Source organism: Pteropus alecto, unplaced genomic scaffold, assembly GCF_000325575.1.
Source record: "Pteropus alecto unplaced genomic scaffold, ASM32557v1 scaffold40, whole genome shotgun sequence".
NCBI classification, from domain to species: domain Eukaryota; kingdom Metazoa; phylum Chordata; class Mammalia; order Chiroptera; family Pteropodidae; genus Pteropus; species Pteropus alecto.
In genome coordinates this window covers 2,739,393-2,751,988 of record NW_006431919.1, presented here as the reverse complement: position 1 = coordinate 2,751,988, position 12,596 = coordinate 2,739,393, and the positions used below count along the sequence as shown (strand labels likewise).

At 40.6% G+C, this 12,596-nt stretch overlaps 1 protein-coding gene and 1 pseudogene across 5 annotated transcripts in view; one reads left to right on the top strand and one right to left on the bottom strand.

Moving 5' to 3' along the window:
- SLC36A1 (solute carrier family 36 member 1) overlaps positions 1 to 5,959 on the bottom strand; it is a 245,499-nt gene extending 239,540 nt beyond the window's left edge. For all 5 annotated transcript variants that reach the window (XM_025043051.1, XM_025043052.1, XM_015585244.2 and 2 more), the window contains exon 1: positions 5,803 to 5,959. The gene's annotated coding sequence lies outside the window, so the exon portion shown is untranslated. The remainder of the gene's footprint in view (positions 1 to 5,802) is intronic.
- Positions 5,960 to 7,121: 1,162 nt separating this feature from the next.
- On the top strand, positions 7,122 to 7,240 carry LOC112475287 (annotated as a pseudogene).
- The last annotated feature ends 5,356 nt before the right edge of the window (positions 7,241 to 12,596 follow it).

Genomic DNA, 12,596 nt, shown 5'->3' with positions numbered 1-12,596 from the left:
TGTAGGTCTCTTTCAGGGCACATGGATGGCCAGGAAGGAGAAAGAAGAGGAAGGAGGAAAACACATTACAAAAGGGTCAGTTAGCTTCACTACCAAAAGCTAAACAATACTTTTAATGGTCCAGACTTGCAAACACATCGAAAATTATCCACTAAAAACTATTAGAACTAATAAGTTCAGCAAAATTTCAGTATACAAGATCAATATACAAAAATCACTTGTATGTCTATTCACTTGCAATGAACAATCTGAAAACGAAATTGAGAAAACAGTTCCATTTATTATAGCATCAAAAAGAATAAAATACTTAGGAAGAAATTGAGCCAAGTAAGTGTTAAGACTTGTACATGAAAACTACAAAACATTGTTGAAAGAAATTAAAGATGACCTAAATAAATGAAAAAATATCCCAGTATTCATGGATTAGAAGATTTAATATTGTTAAAATGGCAACACTCCCTAAATTGATCTACTGATTCAATGGAATCCTTATCAAAATCCCAACTGCCTTTTTATAGAAGTTGACAAGCTGATTCCAAAATTCATATGGAAATTCAAAAGGCCCAGATTAGCCAAAACTGTTTTTGGAAAAAAGACAAAGTTGAAGGACTTCTCAATTTCAAAACTTACTACAAAGCTACAGTAACCAAGACAATATAGTACTGGCACAGGGACAGACATTATATAGATCGATGAAATAGTCCAGAAATAAATACTCACATCTATGGTTAACTAACTTTTGGCAAGGGTGCCAAGACAATTCACTGGGAAAGAATAGTCTTTTCAACAAATGGTGCTGGGACAATTGGATATCCACGTGCAAAAGAATGAAGTTGGAACTCTAGCACACACCATATGCAAAACTTAAAATCTATCAAAGACCTATATATAGGAGCTAAAGCTACAAAACTCTGAGAAGAAAACATAGGCATAAATATCTGATCTCAGAATAAGCAATGGTTTCTTATATATGAGAGCAAAATCAAAAAAAAAGAAAAAATAGGTAAATTAGACATCGTCAAAATTAAAAATGTTTGTGTCTCAAAGAACACCATCAAGAAAGTGAAAGACAACAGATAGAATGAGAGAAAATTTCTGCAAATCATATTTCTGATAAGGGGTTTGTACCCAGAACATAAAAAGAACTATTATAACTCAACAATAAAAATACAATCTAATTAAAAATGGAGAAAAGATTTGAATAGGTACTTCACTAAAGATGTGAAAACAGACAATAATCACATGAAGATATTCAACATCATTAGCCATCAGGTAAATGCAAACTAAAAAACCACAATAAGATACCACTTCATACCCACCAGGATGGCTAAAAATCAAAGACAGATAATAACAAGCATTGACAAAGATGTGGAGAAATTGGAACCCTGCCATACTGCTGGGTGGGAATGTAATACAGCGTGGTTACTTTGGAAAACCGTCTGGCAGTTCCTCAAAAGGCTAAACATAGTTACCATATGATTCAGCAATTGCACTCCTAGGTACATATTAAAATGAAAACGTATACCCACAGAAAAATGTGTACACAAAAATACATAGCAGCATTATTCCTAATAGCCAAAAAGCAGAAATAAACCTGATGAATGGATAAATACAATGTGGTATATCCATATAATGGAATATTATTCAGCAATAAAAAGAAATGAAATACTGATACATGCTACAACGTGGATAAACCCTGAAAAGATTATTTTAAATGAAAGAAGTCAGCCATATTATATATGATTTCATTCACATGAAAGTCCAGAAAAAGGAACCCTATAGAGAGACGGTTGCCTAGGGTTTGGAGTAAGAAGTTAAGAGGGAATAGAGGTGATGGCTAAGGGGGTCAGAATTTCTTTTGGGGTGATGAAAATGTTCTAAAATTGATTGTGGTGATAGTTGTACAACTTTGTGAATATACTAAAACCAATGCATTGTACACTTTAAATGGTTGAACTGTATGCTATCTGAATTATGTCTCAATAAAGCTGCTATAAAAAAAAAAAAAAACAGAACATATTTATGAGCCAAATCTGATCTAATCTGAGCGTTTTATTTTTAACCAGCCAGATGATCCTGATTACAGGTATATAAAGCCCTAAAAAAAGTATGATCTCATTATGATGGATACAGCCCAGATCTCATGGGTTAATGATATATGTAGACTAAAAATGCTACCTGTTATTCTGAAACAGTGACATTGGGTTAGACTTTGGAACCCAAAGAACTGGCAAATTCTCTAGATGCATTTTCTCTTCTCCGTTGCTGGAAATCAAAGACAAGAACAAGGACACAGACTGTGTTGCTATGTGTGATCTACCAGGAGAAAAGTGAAAACTGACTTCTACATGATTGGTTTTTAAAGAATATCAGATAGGACTCCATCTAACCTACCACAGAAGTACATTCCATAAACTGAGACTCCTTCCTGAAAGAGTCTAGTGTGCAAGAAGCCATAAAACAGCTGCTGACCTTAGCAGGCTCTGCAGAGGAGAAGTTGAATAGGCAAACACGCTCGCTTTTTACCCACAATCGTAAAAATCACTAAATGACTTACAGAAGATTGAGCTCCAGCTTCCCATTTAGAGGTAAGAAAACCAAGGCCCTAGCTGGTTAAAGATTTGGGATTAGAATCCAGCACACCAGATTCCCAGTCCAGTGTTCTTTCTACCATATTATAAATGATCTACCCTCCCTAAAATCTCCTTAGAACAAAACTGGGGCAGGATTAGGTCTGCAGGGGAAATTCTGCATAATAAAAAGTACAGGAGTTCAGAGCTTAGTTGGGTGACCCTGAGCAAATTAATCTCCCTTTGTCTCAGTTTTTTCTTCTGAAAAATGTTAATAATATCTGCATCACAATACTGTTGTGAAGATAGAAGGTAAAGATGTTAAATATGTAGCTTGGTCCATTACGGACACTCATTAATGGTAGCAATTGTAATTAGTACTGTAGAGAAGTTCAAAGACAGCAAGTCAGAAAGTTTGCTGTACAAATTAAGTGCTGCAGCACTTCCTCCATTCCATCACTAAGGAGTATTGAGCCAGGTCCCCATCTTGAAAATGGTGTTCTATGTGCCATGAGCATCCTAGTGACCCACACAGACAGATTCTTGAACTTCACTGGAAAAGGGAGGCACAGAGAAGTCTTACCTACTAGAGAGGGTTATTGAGAACTGGCCCTGGGTGTCACGGCTTCCCAGAGAAATGTTTGGATGATAAGAGACAGCACCAAACACAGCATCACGTGGTTTATATTTTGCCATATTCGGAATGTCCCATCCACTGACTCCCACAACCATCAGACAGAGGCTAGATTTGTGTGCTCAGACCCGGCCAATAAGGCCTGGCTAAAGGAGGGAGGTTCGCTACTCCTCCAAGGCTTGGATTAAGGAACACAGACTCAATATGAGTTTCTGCTACAGGAAAAGGAAAAGCTTGGTGTTAGTGGTTAGTTAATCACCCATTTCTGGAAGGGGTTATCAGGATCAGGCCAGCAAAAGTAGACATCAAAGTCTATTCACTCAACTTAGTTTTAGAATCTTGTTTCAGGTCAGGGTGGGAAGAAGAAATGTATTATTAAAAGTAATGACTCTTCAGCATCTGACCCTCAAAGAACTTTAAACATTTCTTTAAAAATTTAAAGGGGATATACTCACTGGGAGGGGGATGGGGATATAAAAAAAAAAGAGAGAGAGAAAAAAAGAAAGAAAAAAGAAAAAGCAGGAGTCCTCGACAATGAGAATAGTTATCTGAAGCAAGAGGAAAAATAAAGCTCTCACAAAAGTAGACCTCTACTCCATTCTACTTCATCTCCCACATGCTAACATGTCCAGTCCTAGAACTGCACAGAACTTCTGAGTTGGAAGAAAAACTAAAACTTTATTTAGTCCAATCCTCTACCCAACATAATAATTTAATCTAAACATCCCCAAAAGTAACTGCCCAGTGACAATTACTTCTAGTGTCAGAGACCTCCATGCTCTATGTTGCAATGTGAGAGATGCTAATTCTTTGAAAGTTCTTATGTTCACCCAAAAACCACTTCCCTTGATCCACTGGTCCTAGCTGTATTACAAAAGAAATGGAAACCGCCTCTTTACGCTGCCTTTAAAATACACAAAGACAGCTCTGAGAACTTCAAGCACAAGGATAAAGACAAATGAACAGTCAAGGGAAAATAAGGACCCAAGAGCAGACACTTATAAATGGCACAATCAAAAAACAAAGAGAGAGAAAATAATATCATCACCAGAGCAGCCTCTGCTGCTTATGGCCTCCACTCCAGACAGGCTCAATTTCAGAACAAATAACCAAGGCTTTTATGTCCTGGTCCTTGACTTCAAGAACATCTTCAAAGAAAACGTGCTCTAAATGTACAAGTTAATTACTCTAGATTAGTCTCTTGACAAGGGTCAAAGAGGGCACTGATCATATATTTAAAGTAATAAAAGACAGTCAAAACCATTTTCTGCTGTCATTTAGCTTGGTCATAACACAAAGAGCTAGAAAGAGGAAAAGAATTTCATGGCAACCTAGAAATAAGTTAAGAAGGGAAACTGCTCCCTGGACAACTGGATTAAGTCATGTTGCAAGGCAGATGCTAATGTACACTGGGGGGAAAAAACTTCTCTGATTAGAAAACAGACCTCGATGCAGAGCATGTCAGAGGAGAAGAGGCCCTTAGAGATTCAAATGATCATTGTACACAGTGGGAAGCCCAAACCCAAGCAAGAACTGGAGTCGTCCAAGGTTGCAACGCAAGTGTCAGAGCTAGAACACAACCTTCTCATTCCCGTCTCGGTTCCTTCCATTACACCATGCTGCTATCTTATTTCAACAAGCCTCAAATAACTGCAAAATATCCATCCAAATAACCAGCATTCCCCAAATCTGACAAGCTACAGAAAAAATAAAGCAACGATTTTTATATGCTTCAAGTTAATGCCAGGGCTCTCCACAACCTCAGCTGCTAGCCACCTGCCCTCCCAGGAGTACACTCCACTTCTTATTTCATATTTTGGTATGACTTACACTAAACTGCAGGACAGCTAGAAAGAAAACCTACAGAATGATGAGTTTGCAGGAAAAAAACGTGAACACTGAAACGGAACCACGCCCATACTCAATCCAATCGGTGCGATGGACAATGCAGAGCTGAAAAAAAAAAAAAAAAAGGGAAAGGGTGCCTTTTCACCTGTCAAGTTCTCTGCAGGAGGCAGTGTGGTGAAAAGCAAACAGCCGCTGGAGCTCAGGGAGGCTTGGAGTCTAGTCTAGTCGCAGCTCTGCGAGGGGTGACCTCGGGCAAGCCCATACTCCTACGTGGGCCTCGATTTCCCTGACTGTCCCCAGGGGGGCTGGGGAGGGGGTGTTGCACCAGATGATTTCCCAAGGTCCTTGCAGTTCTGGTATTCTATGACCTGAAGACCCACTATTAGCAAGTCCCGAGCAGGGCTCCCACAGAGGGCCAGTGACTTGCTCGAGACGGCTGGACCCCTTGGGGAAGCGTATTAGAAGCCCTGGCTAGTCTTTTGGGTGGTCTTTCCCATCTCAGGCCTCAGTTTCCACATCTGTCAAATAGAACGTGGAGGTCAAGGGAGATAGCGTGAGGGACAAGGCAGTCTCCAGTTCGCCTCATCCCAGGAAGGGTGCCCACAGGGTACCCTTCAGCTGAGGCGCGGGGTCGAGGACAGCCAGTCGGTGCCTGATCTCAAGCATCCGCTGCGCCCCTGAGGAAGGCGACGCCGGTGCTGAGGAAGGCGGGGACTGGCCGCCAGTCACAGCCTGTCCGCGCGGACTCACCGCTCGGGTTCCGGCTCCGGCTCCGGCTCCGCTCCTGCTGTGACTCCCGCCTCAGTACAGCCCACCCCAACCCGCCTCAGCGCGGAGGTCTTGCCATCAGCCCTCAGCAGCCCAGCAGCTGCTTCCGGGCCTCATCACGTGAGCCGGCGCCTAAGCTGGAGGCTCTGGTCACAAGTTCCCGGGAGCCTCAGCTCCTCCCCTCTCGCGGTGCTCTGGAGTGCGGCGCCGCAGCACCCCCTGGCGACCTGTTGCTGACACTGCGGGAAGGGCCGTGCTCTTGGGGGCTGAAGACTGGGAGCGGGAACTGGGCGCGGTTTTGGCCTTGGAGCATGCGCAGTGTGTCCCGATAGAGCGCAAGCTTGTGAAAGAAAATTTTTACCCTCGCTCTGTTAACACGTCTCAATAAGCACGTATTGGTTTCATAATGAAAAATAATACATCTTTTTAAAAATTATCTATTCGTATTTTTAGGACTTTACGCAAACTCATTTGTGGTTGCTACTGGAAATGGGACTGAGTGTGAGGTAAGGGAACATTATCTTTTTAAAATATTTAAAATTTTTGAGCAACATTTTTAAGTGAATGGCAACATTTCAGTATGTTTGCGGTATATGTGTTATTTATGCTTCTCTTTCCTCCTCTCAGCAGATTTTACTTTTTAAAATGAAACTAGTAGTTTTTTATGAGACTAATGAGCCAAAAAAAACTATTGGCGCAACTACAAAATAGATAAATCAAAATAATTATGCTGGGTGAAAGAAATCAGAAAAAATATTCCATTTATATAATGTTCTTGAAATTTTTAGTTAATCTACACTGACAGAAAACACATTAGTGGTTGCCTTGGAATGCGCGGGGAGGCCAGAAGAGAGAGTGATTATAACGGGGCATAAGGGAACTTTCTAGATGATGAATATGTTCACTATGTTGATTGAGGTGATAGTTTCACAGGTGAATATATCTTGAAATTTATCCACTTATACACTTTATGTGTAGTTTATGTATACCTCAATAAGCTGTTAAAATATTTAGTAGAAATTATATAAGTAATACATTAATATAGTCTTATTAGGAACATTAGACAATATATAAGTATAGTAACAGAAATTCCCCTTCTCCGAAATTCACTCTTCTCTCCAAAGATTCAAAGTTACCATCATGTGAGTATTGTTCTGCACTATGTATTTATAGAAATATACATATATACAGAAATGTACAGATTTTTGGTACTAAAATTGGGAATTATGAATGTCAGTAGTTATTGTTTTGCTTAAGACTTTCACTCTTCACTGTCTATACTGTTTAAATTTTTTCATAAACACTATGGCCATGCCACCCTGAACAAGCCAGATCCCGTCTGATCTCAGAAGCTAAGCAGGGTCAGGCCTGGTTAGTACTTGGATGAGAGACCACCTAGGAAGACTAGGTGCTGTAGGCATAAAAAATATAAATAAATAAATAAATAGATAGATAGATAGATAAATAAGGGATTGTAAGCTGACAAGGTCCTTGCAATCTGTGAGATCAACCAACTGTTGCCTCACCTAAAAAACAAACAAATAAATAAATAAATAAATTCTTTCATAAACATATATCTCTTTATATGTGTTTAAAACTTAGTTAATTTTTTTTTTTAAATCTACTATTAGTTGGTTCGTTTCATCAGGAAAGAAAAAAGAATGAAGGTTCATGCTCAATTCAAAATCTGAAGGCCAGTGAGTTTATCCCATCACTGGAAGAACCAACCAGTTTATTGACTGCTCAGTGCCCGAAACTATGCTTGAAATGCTGCTGAGCCAAGTCAATGAATGTACCCATTAGGTCTTCTCCATGCTTTGAATATTATTGATTTTATGACTTCTCCTAAAGTCTACTCAAGAAAGCTAGGTCCTGTGAAAACCACACAACTCCCTGTTGGAATTACTGATGCAAATGAGAATTCACTTTCCCCAATCTGCTCCTGGAATGCATTGACTATAAATAAGGATTCTTTCTTATACCTGACCACCACATCCTTATTAGAGAGACCCTTGGAGAAAGGGTTCCATCATTTTCAGATACTGTTAACTCTATCAACTTTATCATTATGTGGTCCTAATTAGAAATTAACATACAATAACATCTCCTTATGGTTCCTTTTCCCAAATACATAAATCTTCACCTCCTATTGTTTACTCAGAAATATAAAGATTTCTCGTTGAAAATGGATATTTACGTATTTTGACTCTTTTACTCTAGAAACCATGCAAAAACAAAAAGGAAAAAACTGCAAATTCTATTTTCAGTGAAGCCAGAAGATAAATAGAATCCATGTATACCAAAATATGTATAAGGGCTAACAAAAGCAGCTGAGATCAGACAGAAGCTGTGGGAGAGAACGGGAAAGAAACTTAGAGAGTAGTGAAGGGGCTCAGTGGGGGCAGCTGTCAGAAAAGCACCAGTAAAAACGCTTTTCCTGAAGATGAAGAGCTCACTCAGAGCTGCATATCTATATTCCTTTTGTTTGCAACAACAGGCATAGAAATAGTTCAGCAAGACTAGCAACAGAAGCTTTCCTGAGTCTGGTTTGGATCAGGGTAGCCATGAAGACGAGGATGACAGAATCATACAGATGAGCCATATTTGCAGGAAGCAATCCATCTGTGGCAATAGAGAAGAAAAGACTGGAAGTACATGTGTTGGTGAGGATGTGGAGCAACTAGAAATCTCACCCATTGGTGGTGGGAGTGACAATGGTGTAACCACTTTGGAAAATTGTTTTGACAGTTTTTTTTATAAAGTTGCACACACATACATCTCCTATGATCCAGCAGTTCTACTTCTACATATTTACCCACCAAAACTCAAAACATATATTCACACCAGGCCTGGACTAAGGCAAGCACGGTGCCTCAGGTGGAAAATTTAAGAAGGCAGCCACTCTCAGGGTTGTGCAAGTGCAGGATTGGCACTAATAAGAACAAGAGAGTGAGGGCCTCCTTAAATTTTATGACCTAGGCTTTTTCATTTGCCTCAGCCTAGTTCTGGCTGTGTCCCACACAAAGACTTATACTCAAATGTTCATAGCAGACAAGTTAGTAAAACTAAACTAGTAACAACCCAAAAATTTATCAATAGGTGAATTGATAAATTGTGGCATATAGAGAAAGAAGGAACTATTGATACATGCAAAAAAAAAACATTAATGAATTTCATTATGCTAAGGGTAAGAAACCAGACACAAAAACTACATAGTATATGATTCAATTTATATAAGTGTATAGAAAGAGCAAAAACTAGTGACAGGTAATCAGTGGTGGTTTGGGATACGTGAGGAGAAAGCTGACTACAGAGGTACACAAGCTTTCTGAGGTGATGCTAATCTACATCTTGATTGGGATTGTGGTTACATGGGTTTATACATTTGTCAAAAACCATTACCCAAAGTATGTGAACTTTATTGTATATAAATTATACTTCTAATGGTTAATTAAAGTTTTTAAGAGATTAAGACAAAAGGTTAAGATGTTTGAGAAAAATCTCTAGGGGAAAAGTTAGAATAATCAAATGCACGAACACATGAAAGCACCTCAGAGGAGACTGTGCAAAACCAACGCACAAACAAATATCCTCAGAGATATAAGATGTTGCAATGACGAAATAAGAACAATGTACTTTAGAAGACATTTTTTTAAGAAAAAGAAAGCTCTTGGAAATTAAAATAATAAAATAAAGAATCAAAGAGAAGAGTAAGAAGATAAAGATGATGAAATATGTTTGGGGTTTTTTTATTAATAAATATTTAGTATCAGTGTGCCAGGCACTGGGAATACAACAGTGAACAAAATAGACAAAAGTTCTTGCCCTCGTGACAACGAAAATAAATAATAAATAACATATCTATCGTGTATCTGCTGTAGAGAAAAGTCAGGAAATGGAGAGGGAGTCTAGGGGCAGAGGGGAAGCATTGCAGTACTTTTAAATAGTCAAGGAAGGTACCATTGAGGTGATATCTCAACAAAGACCTAAAGTAGATGAGGAAACAAGCCATGTGGATTTTTCTGGAAAGAGCATTCTGGGCAGAGCGAATAGCATATGCGAAGGCCCTGGGGTGGGAGTATGCCTAGCCTGTTTGAAGAAGGACAAGGTCAGTGTGACCGGAGCAGAGTCAGCTATCAGAAGAGAAGTAGGTTAGGTTAGAGCAATGAGTGGGTGAAATTCGTATAGAGTTCTGTGAGCCATTTTAAGGACTTTGGTGTTTACTCTGAGTGAGATGGGAGTTTGAGCAGAGGAGTGCCATGATCTGACTTGCATTTAAGAGGACGCTTTGAATTAGTGGTTTTTGTACATTGACTCTCTCTGTTCTTGTAATTAATATAGTGATCATAATAAATAAGAAATTTCACATATATGTATAGTTATGTGAAATAAATAGAAAATGTATTAAATAAATAGAATTTTTAAAGGGCACCTTGACTATCATATAGTAGGCAAGGGCAGAAACGGGGGCCAGGTGGGAGGCAGTTGCAATAAGATTATGATGACTTAGACAAGAGTGATGGCAGCGAAGGTGATGAGAAGTGATCAATTTCTGAAAATATTTTTATGGTGGATTGGAAAGCTTTAGCCCCCTGCCCTTCCTGAAATCGGTGAAGCTTCCAACCCACCCACAGACCCTCTCCTAACCTCTTACTCAGCCAGCAGCTTCCTTCTTCTCAGTCTTTGCGTGAGACAGGGCCAACTGTTAGCTCCCCCTGAAATTAAGACAGGAGAAGACACCACCAGATGAGAAATATTCCCAGGATTGGGCCCAGGCACTTTAAAAGATCTGGAGCAAAACCACAAAGCCCATCTGTAGGGTAGGCAGACCTTGGGTTACCTCACAATGCTAACAAAGGGCCTGGGAGAGCTTGTAAGCCTCCTGTTGCCACTGAAAAAGCACAGACACAGGCGCCATGAGGTAAGGGCTGTGGCCCACTCTGCCACTTAATAGCAAGTCCCTTTCACCGTGGCTTCAGTTTCTCCCCAATGACATGACTAGGGAAAGGACATTTATTTCTCAGATCTTCCAGCACTGTGGGTCCTTTTCCCTGCTTCAGCTGCATTTCTCCTTCCTAAGATGACCGGGAGGGCGGGGGGCGGGGTTGGTCCTAGGTCAGCTACAGAATCATTGTATCTCACACATTAGAGTTTCTTCGAGATGGTCTGCTGCAACCCATTTCTTTTATATAAGCCTCAAAAAGACAAAGCTATTTTTCAAGGTCACATTTGCCAACAAGTGCGAGAACATCTGGGTTTTCCTGTGACTCCTCACTTAGACCGTGGGATTCCGTGGTCACAGTTTTCCATATGAAGGTACTGATTGGTACCTGTTTAACAATCGAATAAATTGTGTCTGAGTTTTCGAAAAATGCAATGTAAGATGACATTATGGAAAGAAAAAAAAAAAACAATAAAAAAGGCGAATGGTTATATTTGTTTTCTATTGCTGTGTAATAAATTACCACAAACTTCGTGGTTTAAAACGACACACATTTATTGTCTCCCAGTTTCTGTGGGTTGGGGGTTTAGGCATGGCTTAACTCAGTCCTCCACTTAGAGTCAGCAAACTAATGGGTGAGACATGGACAAATAGGAGTTGGTGAGCCACTCAAAGAATGGGATACTTGAAACAGAGATTGAAAGTGCTGCCATTTTGGGTAATGCCAAGGTCTAGTGGGTGTCTCAGGTAGGTTAGAGGAGAAACTATTTGGAAGCAAAAGTGGTCAAAGATATAAGAGGCTGGAGTACAGATGACCCATTTATGGTGGCTAAAATTATCAACAATGATCATAGTGAAATGGTGGAGGGACGGAGACAGGGAGAGAGAGAAAGACAGAGACAGAGAACTTGCACTAGATGGAAGAGGGGGAGTGGCCCTGAGGGCCGTGGATGCTGTGACAAACAGAGGTGGTGTGGTCTGCAGGCAGAGTTCCAAAGGAGCCAACGTTTTTAGAGAGGAGGAAAGAAAGCAACCAGGAGCAAGGATCTAGCCCCTTTCTGGCCATGTGGTATGAGAGGTGTGAAGAAAACAGCCCCCGCCCCCAAAGGTCTGCAGAGGAAGCAAAGACTTCAGAGGGAGCCACATTTTAGTTAGATAATAAGGTGAAGAGAACATGGCCATGCAGGAGATGTCCCTCTTCCTCGGAAAAACCTTTACGGACCCCCTTTACAAGAAGAACTGCTTTTGATTACATACACGCAAGCCTCTTAACTTTCCTTCAGAGCACTTATCACAGTTGACATTTTATACTTATGTATGGGAAACTGAATAATAGTTATGATTTCCAGCTAAGTGCCTGGAGGGCAGGGACTGCATTGCCTGGAACCAGTGGGTCCCCAGCACACAGCAGAGTGCCCAGCACGTGGATACTTAGTCAGTATTCGTGGCAGGAAGGAAGAAGGGAAAGAACAGACTTAGAGCAACTGTGAGGAGTCAGTGTGGGTGGAAGAGGAGCCCATACTACTGTCGGTTCATGCTTTTGGCCATCTATTCTTCTTAAGGAGCAGAGCCTGTGTCACTTCGGGTGAGGAAGGTAGAGCTGTGTTTAAGCTCCTGAGCCACTAAGACTCAAGCAGCTGAGAGCTGTGCCTTAAAGCTCCTTGTGCCAAAGTTGTTCCTGCTCAAGTGTCTCCCAGAGCTATGGACGCTCCCAGCTCTTCAGCCACCCAGTGTGTGGAGCTGAAGAGCAGGGTATCCACCTGCCGGGAGCTTAGGGGCACCCCGACCAGCTGGCCGTCCCTGGGTGGTGCAATCCAAGGAATGCCCCAGTGGC